Genomic DNA, 25,881 nt, shown 5'->3' on the forward strand with positions numbered 1-25,881 from the left:
AGCTTCAAAAATACGTCCATGATATCCAATCCGAAGGTATCACCGTGGATAAACAAATGCAAGTTGCGGCCATCATTGACAAGTTACCACCATCATGGGGCGAATTTCAAAAGACCTTGAGACGACGGAAGCAAAATGACTTAAAGGTAATAGATCTCATGACAAGGATACGTGTTGAGGAAGAATCACTGAAGCGTGACAACGTGACAAAGAATGGTAATTGTGATTCTAGTAAGGTAAATTTTATCACTTCAAATGAGGACTCTCCTAAAGTTCATAACAATGGTAAAAATAATGCTCACTTTAAACCTAAGGGTAAAATTTTTAAAAATAAAGGTCATGGCAAACATAACCATAATAGAAATTAAAATAATAAGCCTAGGTTCAATAATAACGGAAATCAATCTCACACCAACTCCTCCAATAATAAGAATCAATTTAATAAACCTCAATGTTGGGTGTGTGGTAAATATGGTCATATTGCTAAAAATTGTAGAAATAAGAAAAATGGACCTACTTCTCAAGCCAATATGGTAGAGGAACCTCTTGTAGCCATGATTACTGAAATTATTATGGTTAATAATTATGAGGGTTGGTGGATTGATACCAGAGCTTCTAAACATGTTTTCCATGATAGAAATTGTTTTAAAACTTATCACCCTATCAATGTTGAAAGAAAAATCCTTCTAGGTGATTCTCAATCTACTAATGCTCTTGGTGTTAGTGATATGAAGCTTAAATTCACTTCTGCAAAAGTTTTGATCTTGAAGGATGTCCTCCATGCTCCTCATATTCGTAAGAATCTTGTTTCCGGTTATCTCCTCAACAAAGCAGGTTTTGAACAAGTTATCAATTCTAATAGTTACACTATTACAAAGAATAATGTATTTGTTGGTAAAGGTTACGCTTGTGATGGTATGTTCAAATTGAATGTTGAGATGAATAAAAGTACTACTAATTCCGTTAATATTGTGAATTGTGTTAATGTTTGGCATGCTCGTTTATGTCATATTAATAGTAAATATATCAATGACATGAGCTATTTAGGCCTTATCACTAAATTAGTAAATAAATTTGAACAATGTGAAATTTGTAGTATGACTAAAATTACAAAGAAGCCTCACCCTAAAGTTTAGAGACATACTCAATTATTAGAACTTATACATACTGATATATGTGAGTTTGAAGGTATATTGACTAGAGGAGGACAAAGGTATTTTATTACTTTTATAGATGACTATTCACGTTTTACTTTTGTCTATTTGATGAAAAATAAAAGTGATGCTTTTGACTGCTTAACCACTTTTATAAAAGAGGTGGAAAATCAATTTGAGCGTAAAATCAAAATATTTCGTAGTGATAGAGGACAAGTGTATCTTCCTTAGGATTGATAGACCATATAAAATCCTCAGGAATTATATATGAAATTACTCCACCCTATTCACCGGAGTCTAATGGTGTAGCGGAACGTAAAAATAGGACTTTAATTGCTTTGACTAATGCTATGTTAGTAAATGCAGGGGCTCCTAATAATCTTTGGGGAGAGGCCATATTAATAGGAAATTATGTGTTGAATAGAATACCTCGTAAAAAGACCTTGTTAACACTCTTTGAGTTATGGAAAGGTCGTAAACCCAATCTTAGTTATTTTCGTGTTTTGGGGTGTTTAGCTTATGTTCGAAAAACGGATCCTAAAATTCCTAAATTAGGCATCAAAGCAACTAGATTTTCTTTTATTGGGTATGCTTATAATAGTAAGGCATATAGATTTTTAGACTTAGAAAATTATGTTGTGATTGAATCTTTGGATGCAATTTTTCATGAAGATAAATTTCCTTTTGCAAATAGTGGGGGTGATGTATCTACTAATAATGATCACTTTGTTGAAAGAACTAGTTTTAATAAAGAATTAGTTTTAGATGAACCTCCTAGAAGAAGTAAAAGAGGAAGGGTAGAAAAAGACTTTGGTTCTGATTTTTATTTGTATTCTCTTGATGATTGTTTGTTTGATTTAGAAGATATTATTTGTAATGTTGAAGAAGAACCTAAATCTTTGGCCGAAGCTTTTTCCTCACCCGATGCTAATTTTTGGAGGGAAGCTATTAATGATGAATTATAATCTTTGATGTTTAATAAAACTTGGATTTTAACTGATTTGCCACCTGGTTGTAAAGCAATAGGTTCTTAATGGGTACTTAGAAGAAAAAGATAGCCGGATGATACTATTGAAAAGTTCAAAGCTAGGTTGGTCATACAAGGATTTCATCAAAAGGAAAATATAGACTTTTCTGATACTTATTCTCCTGTTGCTAAAGTGTCCTCTATTAGAACTTTAATTGCTATTGCTGCTGTTCATAATCTTCTGATTCATCAGATGGATGTTAAAACTTCATTTTTGAACGGAGATTTAGATGAAGAAATTTATATGAAACAACTTGATGATTTTGTTCAACTTGGGATGGAGGATAAAGTGTGTAAACTAACTAGATCACTTTATGGCCTTAAACAAGCTCCTAAACAATGGCATAAGAAATTTGATGATTGTGTGATAGCTAATGGTTTTTTGGCCAATGGAAGTGATAAGTGTGTTTACTATAAACGCGAAGGTATGATAGTGTTATTATTCGCTTATATGTTGATGATCTTCTTATTTTTGGTACTAACCTATCAATTATTTCCAGTACCAAGAAAATTCTTTGTAATTATTTTGATATGAAGGACATGGGTGAAGCAAATGTGATATTGGGTATGAAAATTCATAAGTGCTCAAATGGAATATTTCTTGATAAATCTCATTATGTTGAGAAAATGTTGAAAAAATATAATTATTTTGATTGCAAGCCTAGAAATAGTCCTTTGGATTTTCACATTCAACTTTATCTGACTGTTAAGATTATGATGTTATTAATCAAAAGGAGTATGCTAAAATTATTGGTAGCTTAAGATATGTTGCAGATACCACAAAGCCTGATATTAGTTATGCAGTTGGTATGTTAAGTCGTTTTACTAGTAGACCTAGTCATGAGCATTGGTTTGCTATAGAACGTTTAATGTGTTATCTTAAGAGAACTGTTGACTATGGTATTTTTTATAAAAGACATCCTGCAATACTTGAAGGTTTTTCTGATGCTGACGGGAATTCTTTAGCCGGAGACACTATGTCTACCAGTGGATTTGTTTTTTTAATAGGTGGTGGTGCAATCAGTTGGAGGTCCAAAAAGCAAACAATTATATCTCATTCCACAATGGAGGCCGAATTGATAGCTTTGTCAAATGCTAGTGATGAAGCAAATTGGCTACGAAATCTCTTACATGATATCCCTGTGTGGGATAGACCAGTACTACCAGTTTTGCTCCATTGTGATTGCACAACGACTATTGGAAGAGTACATAGTATGTACTATAACGGAAAATCTAGATCCATAAGAAGGATGCATGGGATTGTGAGAGGACATTTGTCCAATGGCGCCATAAATGTTAACCATGTACAATCGAAAGATAATCTTGCCGATCAATTGACTTAAGCTCTAGCTAGAGATAAGATTTTTAAAACATCGAGGGGAATGGGACTAATGCCCAAAAATGAAATAAGTCATATATGAGGATACCCTATTTAGGGAAAAACGAATCATATGTTGACTTGTAGACATGCTAATTATTTGTACACATTATTATTTTGTCCCTCCCTAGGGTGCGACATGTATACTTGTGGTGTTGATGAGGTTGAGCAAAGTAATAAATATTTTAATTTTACATGATTTGTAGGACTTTGCTCTCAATGACCCTATAGCCTATGTTGGCGGAATGCTTAACCACAAGATCATTCTTAATAGGATCACCTATATGAGTGTGGAAGTGAGGCCGCTTCTATGAGGATGAGGGCACATTCTCTAAAGACACTCATGAATACCGGGATGGCGCACATGGCCAAAACGTGCAAACCTACGAAGCTTTAACATACCTAAGGTATCATGTGTGTGATGTTTCCAACGTGCCATCAAGTAGTTGAAGTTTCAAGGCTGTGCCACTTTGACTCTAGTACGTGGTAAACTGAAACACTAATTAGAGGTTTGAAGGCGGAGCCACCTCTATTATGCCTAATATCTTGTGACGGTTATCCAAGTAAGTTATTTTTGTTAAAATAAGTGGGGGATTGTTGAATATTTTAACTAAAAATAATTAATATTTATTGGTTTTTTTTTAATTTAATATATTTAATTTTTAAAATTAAATTATAAATAAAATCTTTTATTTTAAAATGTCATTTTATTTGCTCACCATATTTTAATATATCATTATTATAAGGTTTGTAACTCCTAATTTATATTTTGAAAGTTACTTAAGTATCATTGGTTTTAAAGCAAAATTTATACTCCATAACGTTTTGATACTTAGCCGTTTATAAACTAGTGACTGTTAGAACGTTACAAATTTTTAAAGCATTTATCTTTATTTGACTTTGATCACAAATCAAAGTAATGATGGTGATTTGAAATTGAATTTTATTGTTGATAATTAAGTGGGAGTTACTAGTTGTAGTTTTGTAACTTCTGATTGTTTTTAGCAACGGTTTTCTACTTATGGTGGATACATATACGTAGCTTAAATCTTACGATTGTGAAAAAAATATGCTTACACACATACTACTACAATAACAATCCCTCACATACTTGGATAATATACTAAAGTCAGGTATTTTGATTATATAAGCTTCTACTCCTTAATACGCAGATTAGGGAGTGTATAAGTTGGGGTTTTATCCTGGGGACGACGAGCTGTTTACTCCCTGCGATTTGTATTGGAGGGCGTGAATCGTCTTGAGGAGAGCTGAAAGTTATCCGCGACTCACCCAACTCAATTTCCAGATTAATCTTCCACGTTATATTTCTTTTATTTCCCAATTTTTTCTTGTATTATTTCTAACACTAAATCCTAAGTTTAAAGAAATTATGTATTCAACACAAAAGAAATTTTAGTCAACGATAAATTAACCTCTGCATGGATTTTCACGTAAAAGAATACTATTAGGCCAAAATCTGTCATTTTCGGCAGCCGAAATTAAAACAGTAATGATAAACCTCTCACATTTATTTTCCATGAGCTCACAAAGGGCTATAACAATTAGTTAGTTGTTTTAATTTCCAACAGAATGCTTGTAGAAGTATCAAACTACAGCAATGAAATAACACACAAGATACAATAAGTTATAAATATATATATATCTTTACTTTATATTTTAGCACATATATTAACTATTTTTATTATAGTTGACTTAAAACATCTTAAGACATCTTCACCTTTTAGTCTTATGGAGTAGTATAAGTATATATAATTTCAACTCTTATACTTTCCTATTGGTAAAGAATCTCCATGTACTTAAATTAAATCAACCTTAATCCTAATGTTGGATGACTTAGAAGTTTCCAAGAGTTAATAAATGCTGATGGCAGAGGACCTTTGCATGAGTCTGATGTTCCTATTATCCTAGGTACATTGTATTTTATGTTCCTTGAGTTGCAAGCAAAGAAAAAGACTTTTCTAGAAGTGTGTAGGATGTAATTTAATCCTAGATGGATGGAAAAAAGAGAGGACAAGCCAAACATATCTGAATGTGAGTGTTGATTGTCCACTAGGGGTTCTTTTTCTGTAATCACTTGAATTGATGAAACTTTTTTTGTTAATGATGTTACTCAATTCAATGTAGTTGGTCGTAGAGCATTTCTTTCTTGGAATGGAACCTCACATGTGCTCTAATTATTTCCTTCTTGGCATCACCATGGCTAGATGCGATTGGAGATAGAATTAAGGAAAATAAATATCCTTGGATATTCTGGTCTAGAGTATCAAATCCACCTATTGCCTCAGCCTGATGTTGGAGAGCTGGCCTCGTCTATAATTGGGTGAGACAAACTATTATACAAGCGAAGGTGGTTACCATCCAAATTTTGCTCCTAATGATGAAGTAGAGGATTGGATTAAGGACACCATACTCAAAATATAGCTAGGGTAATGTAGAAAGACAAACATGTATTACGACGTAGTTAGATTTACATTGACTAATCTCCCATGGAGAATTCATAACATATTTTCAGACGCTAACAATATCTCTATGTATACACTACTTCCTATTTTACAAGATATAAGTTTCTATAATCTTTTTAGAGCATTACATGTTCAAAGTGACTGTTAATCTATGTTTTTTTTTTTTTTTTTTTGATAAGAGATTATTAATCTATGTTTTTTTTTTGACAAGATTAATCTATGTTGTTATTTAATTAACAAGGAAATTTTTTTCCTATGCAACTTCTTTATACTTACTAGTCTATTTAACTTAAAAAACATTTTGTAGTATGTTAATTCTTTCTTTTATAATGAATGGTTGCATTAATATAGTAGATGTTTTGTTTTCTTTCGCCTTCCAAATCGTAATTGGATTTTTATTTTGTTCTTGATTTAAATGTCAATATTTGAATTATTTAAACATTAAAAAATCATTATTATTTTATTCTAATTTACTTCAATTTTGGGTTTATAATATTCTAATCTATATCTATTTAAAAATAAGATACAATCTATATGTAATTTTAATTTTAAATTTATGAATAGTTGCGTTAATGGTTTTTTTTAATATTATATTAATTTTCCATCCTCTATAACTTTCCATATTATGATACATCATTTTATTTATCAAACTTACATAATTAACTTTAAAAGAAAATAAGATATAATTTATGAATTTAAGTCTTATTAACAACTTGAGATAAAAACCGTCATAAATTTAAAAAAGCAAATCAGCAATATCAAAGAAATTATAATAAATATGCATATCATTTGATTAAAAAAAAATACAACCGGTGAATTACGTACTCAGATTAAACTACTTAATTTTTAATGGAGATGGCTAGAATAATTAGAAAATGTATGTAATAATTTTGTGGGATGGAGGGAGTACCTGGATTAGAGAATTTTGAATTGAGCTCACCCAAATGAAGTAGTTTAAAGTGGTTTGAGTTAATTTTCAAGTAAGTTACTAATTTGATACGTAATCGATCCGATACTAAGACGATCAGATTAAAGGTTAATCCTTTATTATGTTCTTCATTATTCATCACTCTCACCTCTCCAGAATATTTGGTACCTAAAAACTGTTATATTGAAGATTGTGGTACATGGTCTAAATAAATAAAATAATGAAAAAACCTTGTATTTATAGCCAAGTAAGGTTGTGAATATGATGAAAGTAATGATAATGATGGTGGTGATAATGTTAACGTTGACAATGATAACGTATATGTGAATAATGACAATGTTAATGTTGATGATAATAATATTAATGTTGAGCAAGAAGATGTGAATTTGAATAATGTTGATGATTTTGAACACAATGTGGAGGATAATTCAGACCATAATATTCACAATGTTGAAGAAAATGATTTTGTTTCTCGTGATATATATGATCCAAGGATACGGGAAGCTCTTAATCTGAAGTTAATTGATATTTTGGCTCTCAATGGCCCTAAAAGAGACTTAACCATAGTGAAAGACCCTAAAGACAAAGTATTTAGGAGATTTACTTCAAATTTATATACTAGGTATTTGCCTAATGGTGAAACTTGTGATAGAGAAAGGCTTGTTTATTTTAAAGATATTGACAAAGTATTTTGTTTTTGCTGTAAAATCTTCAAAAAGGGTATCGAAAAAGGCAATTTGGTAAATGAAGGATATAATGATTGGTCACATGTTAGTCATAGACTTAAAGAACATGAAATAAGTGTTGATCACGTTTTGAACATGGTTTCTTGGTGTGAACTAAGAAATAGATTGAAAAATAATGAAACAATAGACAAAATTGCCCAAGACAAATTTCAAAAAGAAAAGGAGTACTGGAAAAAAGTTTCATTATTAGAATTATTGCTATTGTGAAGTTCCTTGGTAAAAATAACCTTGCATTTCGTGGGAAACACGAAAGGTTATATCAAAATAGCAATGGAAATTTTTTAGGTTTGATTGAAATGTTGGCTGAATTTGATCCTGTAATTATTGAGCATGTTCATCGTATTGAGAATGGGATTATTCATCATCATTATCTTAGCCATGACATTCACAGTGAATTAATACTCTTACTTGCTTCTAAAATCAATAACGCTATTATGAAGAAAATAAAAGAAGCAAAATATTTTTCTATGATGTTGGATTGTACACCTGATGCTAGTCATCAAGAACAAATGACTTTAATTTTAAGGTGTGTTGATAAATGTTCAAATTCTTATAAAGTGAATTTTTTTTTTTTAATTGAGTTCTTACAAGTTAATGATACTACTGGTCTAGGACTGTTTAAAGTGTTTAAAAATGTGTTAATATCTCATGATCTTGACATAGATAATATCAGGGGACAAGGATATGATAATGGTTCTAACATGAAAGGTAAATATCAAGGTGCGCAAAAGAGACTATTGGATTTGAATCCAAGAGCTTTTTATTCTCCATGTGGTTGTCATAGTCTTAATCTAGTTTTGTGTGACATTGCAAATGCTTAACCTAAAGTAAGGGAATTCTTTGGAATAGTCCAACACATTTATACTATATTTGTTAATTCTACCAAGAGATGACATATTTTAAAAGAAAATGTTAAAGGTTTAACTCTTAAATCATTATCTGCCATTCGATGGGAAAGTCATGTTGAAAGTATGAATGCAATTAGATTTCAAATACATGAGATACGTGAAGCATTACTTGAAGTAGCTAAAGTAGCTGATGCTGACAATGACCATAAACTTCAAAGTGAAGCTAGATCTTTAGCAAATAATGAACTTGGTAGTTTTGAATTTTTGCTTGCTACAATCATTTGGTAAGAAATTTTATGTGCTGTAAACTTTGTTAGTAAACAATTACAATCCCAAGATATACTGATTGATATCGCCATTGGTGATATTAAAGGATTGATTTCCTTTTTTACAAAATATAGGGAGAATGGTCTTTCAAAGGCCATGGATATTGCAAAAAAATTAGCTATTGAAATTGGAATCTGTAGACACCTAAAAATGTCTCCCCAAAACCAAACCTGATGATGAACACCTTTCACCGCAATTATTGTTCGGGTTGAGTATTTAATCTTTGGAGTGCTTAAATCCATGTTCTATCCAATACATTTCATAAACCAATCCATTTCCTAGCTCATTTCCCTAAACCATAACTTGTTTTCCACTTTTCGTGTCCACATCGCAAAACCGAGAGAAAATGATTTTGTTCACTTATAATTTTGATCCAATTATTATTTTTTTAGATAGGACTTTTAATAATATTTCCAACCATATATCATAAGCCCAATTCCGATTTAAAACGAAGAAGATATGAGCCAAACACTAAACTCGACCCAAAATCGGCACCCTTCTACTACAACGGCCATATATTACAATCTAAAAATCATTTTGACATGATTGTAATTGGGTTAGAAAGTAGACTTGATCAGCTTTCCAATGTCATATTATATGACTTATTTCGAGTTACGGATCAAAAGTTATGATGATTTTAAAAACGTGTAAAAAACTGGAATTACCGCGCACGGTGTAAAAGCACCGTGTCACGGCGCCTGCTGACGTGGCACGGTGCCTGGTGCCGTGACACAGTATATTAAATCGTGTCACGGTGCTATTTTTGAAGCTTTTTTGCGTGAAAATCCACCGTGGCACGATACCTGACGCCGTGACACGGTACCTGCTGCCATGACACGGTGTTTCTCACCGTGTCACGGTGCTTTTGCCGTGTAATTTCCGCGTTTTCCCATACTGTGACACGGTGTACTGTACCACGCCACGGTGGACACTGCCGTGTCACGGTACGTGTGCCGTGTCACGGAATTTTCTCGTGTCTTTTCCGCGTAAACCCTTCACGCGTTTTTACTTCCCGTAGGTCAAATATGTCTCGTGTCGCGGTGTTATTTTTTAGGGTTTTTATCTTTTAAGGGTTCCGTGTGTTCCCTCTGCTCATTTTCCCTATAAATACCCCCCTCCTTTCTGCAGTTCGGGGCACAAAATCATTCTCTCTTCCTCTCTTTTACACCAAAAATCATTCTATTCTCTCTCTCCCATATTCTAAGCCTTAAACCTATATTCCTAATTACACTATTCTTCCTTTAAGCACTCCAAGGAGTCCATACTTAACTCGAGGTTCTGTCCTTAAACCAAGGCATGAAAGGTACAAATAACTGAGGGTTTGGACCAAATCAACTCTACATTTATTTAATTTAATTTCCGTTTGATTTATTATTTATTGAAGTTACTAACAGTTTAATCATGATGTAGCAATTTAAAGGAACGCGCGGAATGTGAGTAATTAATTAATTTAGCTACTCTTATTTTATTTTATTATTTCTAGTATCATGATTAGGTTATTTTATATTCGATTTGACTAACGCTATTATTGTTAAAATTGCTTCCAATATTAATGCTTATTCTATTATTATTTCTGATCACCATATTGCATGTTAACGGGAATATGTAATTGAAAGTCACGCCTAATAAGATAATTTGGACGACCGGTTTAGATTCCTTTTTAATCTTGTTATTAATTCCAGTGATCACTAATATTTTAGAATTATATGTTGCATTAATATTTAACCAATTTAGCTTAATAATAGTTTGGAGCAAATTGAATTTTTGTTTGTATGCCTTTGAGATCGCAGGAATCACTTTTCACTATAAGAATCGAGTGGAGGCCAATACGGGCGAATGTGACTTCATGACTCACTTCGTACCATCATCCCCGATCCTCCTTTCGTGGTTCCGAACCATATGGAGTTAGTAATCTCATGGATTATGAATTGGGTGTAACCTTCACGGGTCAATCGTTGTTGCCTATCGTTGTCCCTTATTCGTGGTTGCCTTTTATGATCCGTGAACGGTTTACAAGTTCCTTAAAAACTTGTTAGCGGCTCCCTTCTTTATTTGTCCCTAATCGTATTATGTCAATTCCCACTTCCTATGAGTGCCAAGCATATTCACAATATGCTTTAACGTAGGCGCACTTCGAACGACGCCTACAATTTGGCGTACTGCGACTTGGCAAGATGTCACCGACAGTTTCATGAATCGTTACAAGTGTAACATTCAAACTAAAACTTCTGAACGTGAACTCTCTATTCTCAAACAGAAAGAGAATGAAGGCTTCACCGCTTATCTGAACAGGTGGAGGGAAACGGCTTCACTCTTGGTAGATCCTCCCAAAGAAAGAGAGATGGTTCGCCTCTTTATTCAAAATCTGACTCACAAGTATAGGGAACATCTCAAATTTCTTCCACTGAACACTTTCGAAGCTGTATACGACATCGGCATCAATATCGAGGATGAGCTAATAAAGTCTGTTGGTAGTAACAATAATAACACTTGGAAAAACAAGAAGAACGACCATCCTTCATCTTCGTCTTCTAAGCACGAAAATACTACCAACAATATAAGCCAAGTTGATCTCAATGAAGTGTTAGCACTTGATGCTCCATTTCCCAAGAAGAAAAGAACTTACACTCCTTTAGGAATGACTTATGATGCGGCCTTTGATCGCCTTTACGGTCAAGGCTTGATCATACCTATTGGGCCATTTCCAGAGCCAAAACCTGAAGAAAGGAGCGCCAAATGGAATCCCAATGCCCATTGCAAGTACCATCAAGGAAGGGGCCACACTACGGATCAATGTTGGAATTAGAAGGACGTCATTCAAGACTTGGTGGATGCAAACAAACTTCCTATCCCTCCAGGCGGCAAGAAGTAATGAACACAAGGCGCACAACCAATACTTCGTACAAGATTTCATGATTTCTTTTTTTTTTTCTTTATCATTCATCTCCATTCCTCCATTCATGTCTAGCATAGGTTTTCCATTTCGAATTTTTATATGTTTCACGTGTTTCGTTCACCTTTTCCATTAATAAAATGAGCAAATTTCCTTTATAGCATTTTTCATTCATTCATTTAAAAAAAAGTAAAAAAAAAAATCAAAATCAATTAGCGAATTAAACACATGGTACACCAACGACTTGAGTCACCTTTGCAACCCTGTCATTCCCTGTTAACCGTTCAATCACATTCCATTTCATCATCAACCACTTTGAGCCTCGTCTAACGTTTGGCCTTCATTTCTTCAACCCACATTCACTTAACCCTGGGATTGGAAGATGTGTAATTGTATAACATTCAAAAAGCAAGTAAAAAAAAAAAGGCAGCAAAGCAACAATAAAACAATGTCTAAAGGCAAGTGTTCCAATGTCTTTGATATGAACACGTCTCGAATTGCGTCTCTTGTAGAGTGCTTGGTACCGTGCCTGAGAAACATCAATGCTAAGTGAGTGATAGACCGCATGATCTGAGATTGCCTGCATTGATTTAAAAGAATAAAATAAAAAAAAATAAAAAATGAAAATAAACTTGCAAAATTCAAAATTTTCAAATTCACAATTACACATCTTGGAGATTCTCTCGGGTCTTGAGCCTTGTACCCTTTTCTTCTTTAAACCATCAGTTTAACCATTACAACCCTTGAAAGACCTCTTTGAGGTGTACATACACTTGTACAAAGTTCGGTTAGAGCTACGTTCGGCCTGATTCCTAACGGATACATAGGCAACCTCATATCGATGTGCGGCCACATTCACATTCATGTGCATGATCGAATTGAAGAATATCCAATGCTTACCCCTATGACCCTATCCATCTAGAGCTAGACTTGGGGGCTTGAACCCACATCATTTAGCCTGCCTAGCCTAAAGGGTCACCATGTCGACTCTTCTCACATCTATTTCCCTCACCATAGCCTTTGCAGCCTCACCTTGGTATCACTTTCACACACTTCTTTCACACATACATACCCATATCATCTTTCCCCTGGGACCCTTTATCATGGAATCTTGTTTCAACACTGTGCATGTTTCATTGTCTTTCAAGACAACATTCATTATAAGAAACATTGTATACTTGCTTAGCTTCCTGACCTGAGCAATGTTCATTGTTTCACGCATCGCATAATGTGCTAAGCAACATTTATATATCAATGACTTTTAATCATACAAAGCATATCGTGCTTAGCTCCTTGACCTACGCAACATTCATTATGTAACACTCATCAATCACTTCATCTATATACGTGCTTAGCTTCCAGACCAAAGTGACGTTCAAGATCGCTTTTTTACACCATATATGACTCTTAGCTCCATGACCTAAGTTCATTCATCTATCGTGTCACATGATGTAATTGTCCTTAGCCTCCTGGCCTAAGAACATGCATCATGCATATAATATTTTCAAGATAAGCAATTTAACTCATGCGATTCATTTTTGTCTTGCTCAACGAGGAAGTTCAAAACTTTTTCCCTTTTTCATGTCTTTTCTTTTGGGGAAGTTCAAAAACTTTTTCAAAATTTTCTCATCGAGGGAAGTTCGAAAATAAAACTTCATTTTTCACGTCTTTCTTTTTCGGGAGAAAGTCGGTACCTTCCACTCGTCTCATGACAAAAATGACGGAAAATTTTTGCTTTTGCATTTTCTGTTGCTTGTGTCTGCACACACACCATATACACACACAACCACAGGTTATATAAATGTCATGTTGTGTCAAGTCAAACTTGGTCAAGTCAGTTGGTCAAGTCAATCATAGTCTATACGAGTCCCTTAGCAAATTTTATTTTGCAGGTCTCAATTACAGCCCACGTCTAGGGATAAGCGGACCATCTACAGCCCACGTTTGGGGACAAGCGGACCATTTACATCCCACGTTCGGGGACTAGCGAACCATTTACAGCCCACGTTCGGGGACAAGCGGACCATCTACAGCCCACGTCCGGGGACATGCGGACCATCTACAGCCCACGTTCGGGGACAAGCGAACCATCTACAGCCCACGTTCGGGGACAAGCGAACCATTCTCATCATCTCCCAAGCGAACACGATTCGCGGCGCAAGGATCTCGATACACAGAGACTTGCAATCTCATCATCTGTCGACTTTCCTCAAGCATGGAAAGTATTATCCGGTGGATTTCTTCAAGCATAGAAACCTGCAAAAATCATCTGTCGACTTTCCTCAAGCATGGAAAGTGTCATTCGGTGGATTTCTTCAAGCATAGAAAGCTGCAAAAATCATCTGTCGACTTTCCTCAAGCATGGAAAGTATTATCGGTGGGTCTCTTCAAGCATAGAAAACTGCCAAATTCCTTTGTCGGCTTTCCTTAAGCATTGAAAGTATTATTGGTGGGTTTCTTCAAGCATAGAAAAACGCCAAATTCATATGTCGACTTTCCTCAAGCATGTAAAGTATCATCCGGTAGGTTTCTTCAGGCTTAGAAAGCTACCAAACTCATTAGTCGACTTTCCTCAAGCATGGAAAGTATTTCAACAAAACGCCATCCGGTGGATTCCTTCAAGCATAGGAAGCTACCAAACACATTTGTCACCGATACACTGGTGTCAGATAAGCATTCTATACTATCCCTTCACTCTTTTATCTGTGGAACTAACACTTTTCTGCAGGTATCGGCGTATACAGAGTGATTTAGGATCGCAGAACGTATTAAATCATTCTCCGTCCCGATCGACTACTTTGACTACCGTTTTTGAAACTGACGTTTCTACAAACTCAGTCAAAGTGGGGGCTTCTGTAGACACCTAAAAATGTCTCCCCAAAACCAAACCCGATGATGAACACCTTTCACCGCCATTATTGTTCGGGTTGAGTATTTAATCTTTGGAGTGCTTAAATCCATGTTCTATCCAATACATTTCATAAACCAATCCATTTCCTAGCTCATTTCCCTAAACCATAACTTGTTTTCCACTTTTCGTGTCCACATCGCAAAATCGAGAGAAACTGATTTTGTTCCCTTATAATTTTGATCCAATTATTATTTTGTTAGATAGGAATTTTAATAATATTTCCAACCATATATCATAAGCCCAATTCCGATTTAAAACGAAGAAGATATGAGCCAAACACTAAACTCGACCCAAAACCGGCACCCTTCTACTACAACGGCCATATATTAAAATATACAAATCATTTTGACCTGATTGTAATTGGGTTAGAAAGTAGACTTGATAAGCTTTCCAATGTTATATTATATGACTTATTTCGAGTTACGGATCAAAAGTTATGATGATTTTAAAAACGTGTAAAAAACTGGAATTACCGCGCACGGTGTAAAAGCACCGTGTCACGGCGCCTGCTGACGTGGCACGGTGCCTAGTGCCGTGACACAGAATATTAAATCGTGTCACGGTGCTATTTTCGAAGCTTTTTTGCGTGAAAATCCACCGTGGCACGATACCTGACGCCGTGACACGGTACCTGCTGCCATGACACGGTGTTTCTCAGCGTGTCATGGTGCTTTTGCCGTGTAATTTCCGCGTTTTCCCATACCGTGACACGGTGTACTGTACCATGCCACGGTGGACACTGCCGTGTCACGGTACGTGTGCCGTGTCACGGAATTTTCTCGTATCTTTTCCGCGTAAACCCTTCACGCGTTTTCACTTCCCGTAGGTCAAATATGTCTCGTATCGCGGTGTTATTTTTTAGGGTTTTTATCTTTTTAGGGTTCCGTGTGTTCCCTCTACTCATTTTCCCTATAAATACCCCCCTCCTTTCTACAGTTCGGGGCACAAAATCATTCTCTCTTCCTCTCTTTTACACCAAAAATCATTCTATTCTCTCTCTCTCATATTCTAAGCCTAAAACCTAAATTCCTAATTACACCATTCTTCCCTTAAGCACTCCAAGGAGTCCATACTTAACTCGAGGTTCCGTCCTTAAACAAAGGCGTGAAAGGTACAAATAACTGAGGGTTTGGACCAAATCAACTCTACATTTATTTAATTTAATTTCCATTTGGTTTATTATTTATTGAAGTTACTAACAGTTTATTCATGATGTAGCAATTTAAAGGAACGCACGGAATGTGAGTAATTAATTAATTTAGCTACTCTTATTTTATTTTATTATTTCTAATATCATGATTAGGTTATTTTATATTCGATTTGACTAACGCTATTATTGTTAAAATCGCTTCCAATATTAATGCTTATTCTATTATTATTTCTGATCACCATATTGCATGTTAACGGGAATATGTAATTGAAAGTCACGCCTAATAAGATAATTTGGACGACCGGTTTAGGTTCTTTTTAATCTTGTTATTAATTCCAGTGATCACTAATATTTTAGAATTATATGTTGCATTAATATTCAACCAATTTAACTTAATAATAGTTTGGAGCAAATTGAATTTTTGTTTGTATGCCTTTGAGATCGCAGGAATCACTTTTCACTATAAGAATCGAGTAGAGGCCAATACGGGCGAATGTGACTTCATGACTCACTTCGTACCATCATCCCCGATCCTCCTTTCGTGGTTCCGAACCATATGGAGTTAGTAATCTCATGGATTATGCATGGGGTGTAACCTTCACGGGTCAATTGTTGTTGCCTATCGTTGTCCCTTATTCGTGGTTGCCTTTTATGATCCGTGAACGGTTTACAAGTTCCTTAAAAACTTGTTGGCGGCTCCCTACTTTATTTTTCCCTAATCGTATTATGTCAATTCCCACTTCCTATGAGTGCCAAGCATATTCACAACATGCTTTAACGTAGGCGCACTTCAAACGACGCCTACAGAATCGATCCTGTATTTCCTCAAAGACGTATAATACGTAGAAAAAGACAATTTGATGAAATAGATGGTGGTGATGAAACACTATTATCTCTTGAGGAATCATTTAGAATCCAATATTTTATATACATTGTGGATCAAACTATTGCATCATTGGAAAAAAGGTTTGAACAATACGAATCATATGAGAATATCTTTGGCTTTTTGTTCAATTCTTATAAGTTGCATTCAATGGATGATGAGAAACTTTTATCTTCTTGTTTTAATTTTGAAAATGCTCTTATGAAAGGTGAGGTTTCTGATGTTGATGGAGAGGATTTATTTGTTGAGTTAACATGGTTTAGAGAATTTTTACCCAAGGAGAAAATGGGAGCAATTGATTATTGAATTTTTTAAAACGATATACTTGCTTCCCAAATGCAACAATTGCATATAGGATATTACTAACAATTCCTATTACTGTTGCTTCTGCAGAACGGAGTTTTTTAAAGTTGAAGTTGCTGAAGTCGTACTTAAGGACGACAATGTCACAAGAAAGATTAAATGGACTCGCTTTGATGGCTATTGAATCTGATCTTTTAGATGAAGTCGATATGGAGAATGTCATCGATGATTTTGCTACAAAACATGCAAGAAGAGCTGCTATTTTTAAGTGATTTCTAGGAATTTTTAGGATTTCACTTTATTTTTGACAAATTTTCTAATGTAATGAATTTTTTTATCAAATAAAATTAGGTATTAAATTTATCAAGTAGAAGGCCCCATTTTGAAAAGTTGAACAGGGCCCCAAAAATAATTTGCAATTTTAGCCTCGGCACTGAGGAATAGCAATAATGATACATGAGCTATGTAATCTGCAATTTCTTTATTATCTAATCACTATGTGATATCTTTTTCTTTCACTTCCTTTGACTTATATCCAAAATTTTTAAACAGTTTCAAATTAATAAATGCAAGACATTCCAACAACATTGTTGAAAGTTTATAACTTCATGTTTTTCATGAGGAAAGAAATCATCGATTTCCTCGCCTATGCCATATCGATGGCGCCTCAAAATATAACGAGAGTCATTTGTGAAAACAATTTATATAGAAAATATGACTAATACCACGTTTACACAAAATCCATTGATACACTTAAATTACAAGCATGTCCTTTACAAAAATCATATTCTATGACTTTGTTAATGATAAGGAAATAAGTCAATGTTATTAGGTCTATTAAAATGGTATTATTATGCAACATTTTACACTCTATGAAAAATCCCTTTCTAGAATATGATGAAGTAGGGAGAGCAATATTTAACACACAACATGGTTTACTTCCATAGAGCAATAGCAAAATCAGCAATCATGAGGTATTGTACAATAATATATTATTGTCCATAAAATGAAGGCTTCTTATTAGTTTGATCATTGAAATTAATTAGTTCCAATCAACAAACATTTACATATGGATCCATTAATTCATGGTGTTTCATCTTCGACCTCAATTTCATTCCACAATGTTGGATCACAAAAATACCATTCAATGCAAAACATGTACGAGTACTTGTTTTTCACCATGTCCTATAACTAGCTAGGGTAACAACACTTAATTAAATGCACTTAAAGTACTAGAGGAAATAGATTAATATGCTTGAAAAACATTGAGTCTATTGAATATTGTTCAATGAAGCTAAGGAAAGATTAAGGAAAGACAATCTATGCAGTTGCTTATGATGACTTTCATATATGCATTATTGCAAGTACTCAATACACCTTTTTTCCTAATAACATAAGTAATGATAAATCTATTATTCACCACATAATGGCTTAATTGGAATTCTAAGAATTTCTGATTAATGATCGTAGAGTTTTTTTTATTTTTTTTTTGAAAAAAAAAAGATAAATATGATGATATTTAGGTTCTTATTATTCACAAGTACAAAATCGCATTAGATAGTTAGCGCCGCCTTGCCATTAGTTGCAATGTGCATGGTCCTAAACTCTAGAAAAATACAGTTATTAAATATATATGTATATTAGACACAAAGAACCTATAATTTCAAAATAAATTCAACGTAGTATTAGTTGTATAACTAAACATATAGATGGCTTAAGTTCTAAAGCTACTAAATTGTTAAACAAATAAATAGTATTGTTAGAGGTATAAGATATCGGAAAATATATGTGTGATATATTTTCTATAAATATCATTTAGAGAATAATATGTTTAGGATATTTATGTTAAGATATTATTTAGTGAATATATTATTAGGATATATAATTATGGTAGTATATCTTTTAGGAAGATTGTTTACTATCTTAGGTTCGTATGTAAGTTTTGTATAAATATTCTACCTATCTATCAATAATAAATCAAGCCATCTATTAACTCCTTCACCCAAATTTGTCAAGTATAGTTTGTCATATTCAATTAAAATTACTTATTTTGAATACATATGCATGAATAAGACAACATCTAGAAAATTAAGTTAATGTTTGCTCTATTTGATCTAAACTAAACTAAAACCATATCACTTGTACTTTAAAAAGGTCTTCTCTAATCTTCCGAGTACGTAGCAATTTAAGTACATTATTAGTAAAAATTTTGGATAAATGATTAATTTGAAGATAATAGTCTCAAGTATCTAACAGGAGCCAAATTGTAGTAGTGACAAGGTTAAAGAAAGGCCAACTTCTTTCGGGATTGCGTCAATATATGAAATTTTAGCTTGTCACATAAACAATATTAGCGAAAGAACAAACATTGCATATAAATTACACACATCCACTAATGCTATGACAAATCTAATAGAGATTATCATGGCATATACCGTGTTGGTGGAGCCTATATTTAGTTTGAGTGTATTTGCTTCGATCACCCAACATGTAATACACCTCCACACCCAACTTGCTGTACTTATAGGGATTATAGTAGATATGCTTACTGGTTTTTTTGACAATCTTTAATAATTCTTGGTTTTTCACATTTCCCTATTATGTAAGTTCGATATTTTGTATTTTATTGTAAAATTTCCTCATTAGCATATTATTCTTCACAACATGGGTATGTCTTCATATTTCTTTGCATCATTTCTCTTTAAAAAGACTTCTAAAATACCATTTATATCTATATTTTACAATAATATAATTGAAAAATTATACATTGAGATAACAAGTGTAGTAGGTAAATGTAACCATCTAATCCCTTTTTTTTTTTTTTTTTTTTTTTTTTAAAATTAGGGTGGCTAACGCGCGCGCCAGAGCTAGCAATATAATAATGGGGAAGCTATTTCAGTTTGGTCTTACATTACAACTATAGGTGTTAGTAGCATTAATGAGGTAACATATGTAAGCAAATATTTTTAGTGGTATAAATGCCCGCACACTATTTTTAAGAATTTTAAAAAAAATAGATCTAATTAACATTAATGGGGACAATTAAGTAAATAAATATTTTAAAGGGTATAATTGTCCAAGTCTATTTATAAGAGTTATCTCATATTTTTAAAAGGTGGGGATTAAGTAAGTTTAGAGAAGCTGCTATATATCAAACAATACGACGATGAACTAAAAAATGATAAAAAGAAAAAACCTCATTGCATAAATATCCAATTGTCACCCAAATATCCAATTGTCACCTTACAAAGTTAATATGTCAAAGACATCATTAAAGTATTTCGGCATGGAACTCAACAATTGGATATAGAAAAACAATTACTACAAGATCATCCAACATGTTCAGATAAAAACCGAAGTAAAAAGGTCTACGGATATCAAGTTACTCACAGAACAATGACTAGTTTGGCATAAAACATCAAGATAAAAAAAGCCAACACTATTTCTAGTGTCAACACCTAAAACATCAAGATCTTATTTCTAGTCTTCTTTAAGATGATTGACTAGTTTGCCAGGCCAACACTATTGATATCACCCTAGTCGCTCTTGCTCCAAATTGTAATGCTTCAATAGTACAAAAAAGCCACAAAATTAAAAGTTCTTAATTTCAAAACTTAATCAGGATAATCAATAGGACTTGTATGAGGGAAAAAAAAAACAATGAAATTTCTACTTAAAGTACATTTATACAACATTCCAACAAAGAAAACCCGATTATTCAAATTGTAATTTTGCATATAATAATATCATTCTAAGTTATACTTCTTTCGTTTCTTTATACTTGCAACACACAATTAATCACAGTATTTAAGAAAAGTGGACCTCACATGTTATAATACACGTAAAATGGAGTTAAAAGGTTGTTAGGAGTATAATCAAGTGGGCCATGTGCTTTAATTAAAGGTAATACTACAATTTTCACCATAAAAACCTTCCTTTTATGGCGTGTTGCAACTATTGTGAAATTTCCATTTTAGGAAAGTGTTGTAACTATAAAAAAAACAGAGGAAGTATATATTAGGGAAAGAAATGCCAATAAAATCAGGTTGTCAGACAGAAATACAACAATAAAATGAAACAAATATATTTTTCTTACTACTTATTATATCCTTAGAGTGGTATGACAAATTTGGGCGTTTAAAATGAAGAAAAAGTCATTAACAATGGAAATTATTATGCATATGTCTGAAAATTTTGCGTTGAATCAATAGGAGTACATTAATAAACCGAACGATCTACCTTTTTCGGCAGCCAAATTTAGAACAATTATTGCATATTAGTTAACACACACACACATATATATATATACGTATTTTGGTGTTCACTCGGTTCACTCTTTGGGCTAATCCGGATTCCGGGATAAGTTCTGAGTGGTTTGGTTCCAGTTCCCTCCCAATTGTTGTTGCAGAGGATCGAACACGGGTCCTTCTTAGCAAGTGTAGTCCCAATCAACACTACACCAACAACCAATTAGTATCTTAGCTAACATATGATAGCACTATAAATCATATATTATATATATGAGAATATTGCACAAGAAACATAAGGCACTAGAATTAGTCGAACGTCGCTAGAATCAGCTCCCATTTAACACCCCAAATAGTAATAGGGAAGAGCGAATGTTAGGATAAACACGATAATATGAGCTCTACAAACTACCATATACAAAGAGAAACATCGATATTCAAACTCTAATAATGGACATACCGTAATTATAATTTACCTATACTTCCCTAAGAACATTAGTTAAAGAGGGTTTTGGAACGAAGCACACAGAATAAGGGACTAGTAATTTCACAAGAACACTAGAAATTTAACATTGCATTCTTCATCAAATATTAAATCATTAGCATCAAGGAAGGTAGCATCAAAACCTTATAACATAAGCAAGATTGATCGAAAAAAATATACAAGAGTAATAAAAGAAAAGTTAAATAAGAGTAATATAAGACTAAAATAAAACTTTTTTTTTGACAAAGGATACAAACATATTACATATTAATACTAAAGCAAATAAAGTTAACCGTCGCTTCTCCAGCTATAAGATGAGGTCGTTGAACGCAAAGACGATCCGCCTTGTGTACACTACGGAACTGAAAGGTTGAGCCAAGTTGTTTAATCTTTTGGATGAGCCAAAGGTAAGCAACGTTACCACGCCTATCCCCCCGGAGAAGGGTTACAAGATTATAGGATTCAGTGAAAACCGTGAGGAAATGAAACCCTCAATCAAAAGCCCATTGCAACCCATACATGCACGCAAGAGACTCCGCATGTAAAGCTGAAGTACAGACGCCGAAGTTACTAACACCAATAATTCGATCATCTAATGGGTCATCATTATTCAAGCACCATCCCATCTTGGCTTGGTTTGAATCTTTGAACCAGGACCCATCTATTTGTATAGAATGTAAATAACTCCCATGAGAACTCTATTCAAGATGAGCTATGTAAAAACCAGGCGGAGGAGAGAAACCACCATCGCCCCCTAGAACATTAGGGGTGCATGTAGAGGCTTCCGAATTTACAAATTAAAGACTGTATGTGTATTCATTACCTCGGCGAACTATGAATCAAATGGCCGTGACGCTGACAAGGTAATAATCGCGTCGTCAAACGACTACACCTAGATCAAATACAATTTATACAACCTAAACAAACCTAATACGAGTATAAGGCAAGCATAGGGGTCGAACCACAAAGAACGGTTAAACACCACCACATGTTATCGACAATTAAGCTAGTCCGGGATAGGAGAAAAATAACTAAAGTCTAAATATGCTAAAACAAGAAATAAAACATTAAGGGAAATGGTCTAGGAGTAGCATTCACTTGAACATAAACAAAGGCATAGGAGTTGAATTAATTATGAACTAAACATGCTCGAATATCGAAGTAAGGTCCAATCTAACCGCCTTCCGGGGCTAATCGGCTTCTCCTAACATAGCCTCTATGTTTCCACATTGGAACCATATACTAGGAGGTACTATCAAATAACAATCGATATAAATGAACTTAGCTAAGTCAACTTCTGTTTCATGTTAGCAAAGATTCAATCCCAATCAACTAACAACATGCATTTTGCAAGTAGATTGAAGAACATCAAGCATATAAAGACTTTAATCACAATAAATCAATTCCAAACCCCTGAACATTCTCAAGATCCAACTACACCACAACCATCCCCTTAATGGGGAAATTACTCACTAATCATGATAACAACAAGATTAATCAACAAATAATCAAGAATCAACATGATTAACAAGCAATACCAATAACAAAAACAATAATCAAAATAAAACAATAAAAATAGAGGAGAGAGAGTTAGAGATTCTCATTGATTGAAGATGAAAGTCTACAAACAAGATGATCAATCTTCTTCTTCAAAATCCAAGCTCAACAATGGTGAAACCCTCACTTTCTCTCTCTAAACTACTCTAATCCTAAGCTAAACCTAGAGAGAGAAGCTCTCCTAAAACTAGGGAAAAAGATCTAAAAAAATGAAGTTCTCCTTTTACAAAACAAGCCCCGCAATATATAAAGAATCGCGCAAAAACGCTGAACAGGACCCGCTGTGCACCCGCGCAAGGATCTGTGCGCCCGTGCATGGTAGCTGTGCGCCCGCGCGTGCGCCCTCGCAGCGGTCAGAGCGCCCTCGCAGCGGCCTGCGCTCCCTTGCAGCAGCCTGCGCGCCCGCGCAAAGTAGCTGCGCGCCCGCGCATTTGTGGGTTGCGCGGCTTGTGCTTGGGTGTGCGCGCCCGCACGGTGTGGGTGTGCGCCCACGCACATGTCGCGCACAGGCCGCGCAAAACTTTCTGCCTCGATTCTGCAATTTCGCCAATTTTGCGCGGGTTCTCACAGGGCTGCGCGCCCGCACATTATTTGCGCCCTTGCACCTTGCTTTCTTCGATTCTTCTCTCATGTTTCCTTGGCTTCTTCTTTGCAATCCAAGACTTCAAATACCTAAGCATAAACACCAAGGGAAGCAATAAGGTATAGGGAACGGTGCAAACACGGAATGAAGGCAAGCATACAACAATATACGCGATTTCATTAAAATCACATCGAGACATGTATGCACGCATTATTTGAACAAAACAACTACAAAACACCCTAAGACAAGCTAAAACAAGGCATAAACACTATCCTAGGAGTGACATAAATGTCACTCATCAAATTCCCCCAAGCTAAACCTTTGCTTGTCCTCGAGCAAAGCTAGAGCAAAAGAGAACAAGAGGAAATTATTGAAAGCAAAAGAAACAAAATAGAAACAAGGAGAAAGAATCTACACTAACTCACTGTCGTAGGAATCACGGTTGTTTTTAGCTACAACAAGCCCTTAAAACCCCAAAGTCGCCTATGAGGACGAGTGAGGTCTCGTGAGGGTTTCCTAAGAGCTTAACCCACAACTCTTGAGAAAAACCAAGGCAAGGCAACAAAAGGAAAAGGAAGAGAAACACGAAGAGAAAAAGCAAACACAAGCTCATATATGGACAAGAGATAGGGACAAGTACTAATGAACGCAAACCTTTCTAAATGGACAAATGTATGCACGTTCCAAGATGTCGATGGTTGATTGAAACATAACACATGCTAAGCATAGAGAACTACTTAGGACTCACTCCACCCTGGCCCTAACCAATCGGGCCACGTTCTCTCCACTAGCTTCAAATCAACCCTTATGCTAGCTTCTCAAGATTCCACGAAGGAACCGGAAAAAGATAAAGAAATGAAATACTTTGAGAAGGTAATCCCGACGTCTCAACTATGCATACTCTTTCCATAGGTTTGAAGTCTATCTCCCTCCACCGTTCTTTTGACCTAACCCACTAGAGTCTAAGGGTCTTTTTATTGGTTATAACGTAAGGCTAAGGGTTAAGGCGGGGTAAAAATTTAAAATTTGGTGATATTTCCTAAGTGAAGCAAAAAGTGCGGCCGACACTCAAAAACACTCAAGAATTCACTAAATATCAAGCAAAAATACCACTAATGCCATTCCCCAAAGCTTATTCAACACAAACACACAATATTCCCCCCAAGCTTGAACAAAGCATTGTCCTCAATGCTTAAACTAAGGAAGAAAATGAATCCATCTAAAATATTTTTGTTGTTTTTGTTTTTTTTTTTCATTTTTTTTTTAACTTTATTCATTGTCCTTGCCTTTTTAACTTTGGACGGCTTTTTCTTGAAACTTCATTTGATTTCCATAAATTTGCATATTTCTTTACAAGCTCAACTCTAACCAAATCTCAAAGTGCTTCTTGTTTATGATCAACAACTCTAAACTTCAAACCTCACATGCCAATGCTTCACTAACTAAAGGGTTGGTAAACATAGGTCATTAGGTTTGTAATGTGGTTTAAACAAGAGCGGGAAACATAAGGCTCAAATTGGTTAGCAAGTAGGTTTATGCAAAATAGAAAATCAAATTTGTAACAAAACAAAAAGAAAAAAAAGAAAAATAAGAAAGGGTGCCCTTTTTCCCCCCTAGAGTGCTTCGGTCACGATCTTGGGAGCTATAAGTCAAAACAAGGATCAAGACATGCATTGCTAAGGATCTAAATGTGCCACACAACAAAGTGATGAAGGCTAGAACAATGTTACCTCACACGGGATTATAACTAAGCAAATACCAACCAAGGGTGCCAAATCCACTATAGAGAGCAACACCATCTTACCACATACCCGTGAACTAGGGCTTCATGGCGCCCTAAAAGTTCTTAACCCGGCTACCTTAGCATGTAATATCCTAGAGTCAACCAATGACACTCTCAAATCGTGCGCACATTAACCACTTAGGAAGAAAGGCATTCAAGAGTAAACAAATCCAAAAGATATAATGTCCAAAATAAG

The 25,881-nt window shown here is 34.6% G+C and overlaps 1 pseudogene; it reads left to right on the top strand.

Moving 5' to 3' along the window:
• The first annotated feature begins 5,784 nt into the window (after positions 1–5,784).
• Positions 5,785–17,303, top strand: LOC145578008 (uncharacterized; annotated as a pseudogene).
• Positions 17,304–25,881: the final 8,578 nt, after the last annotated feature.

Source organism: Chenopodium album, chromosome 14, assembly GCF_948465745.1.
Source record: "Chenopodium album chromosome 14, dcCheAlbu1.1, whole genome shotgun sequence".
Classification (NCBI taxonomy): Eukaryota; Viridiplantae; Streptophyta; class Magnoliopsida; order Caryophyllales; family Amaranthaceae; genus Chenopodium; species Chenopodium album.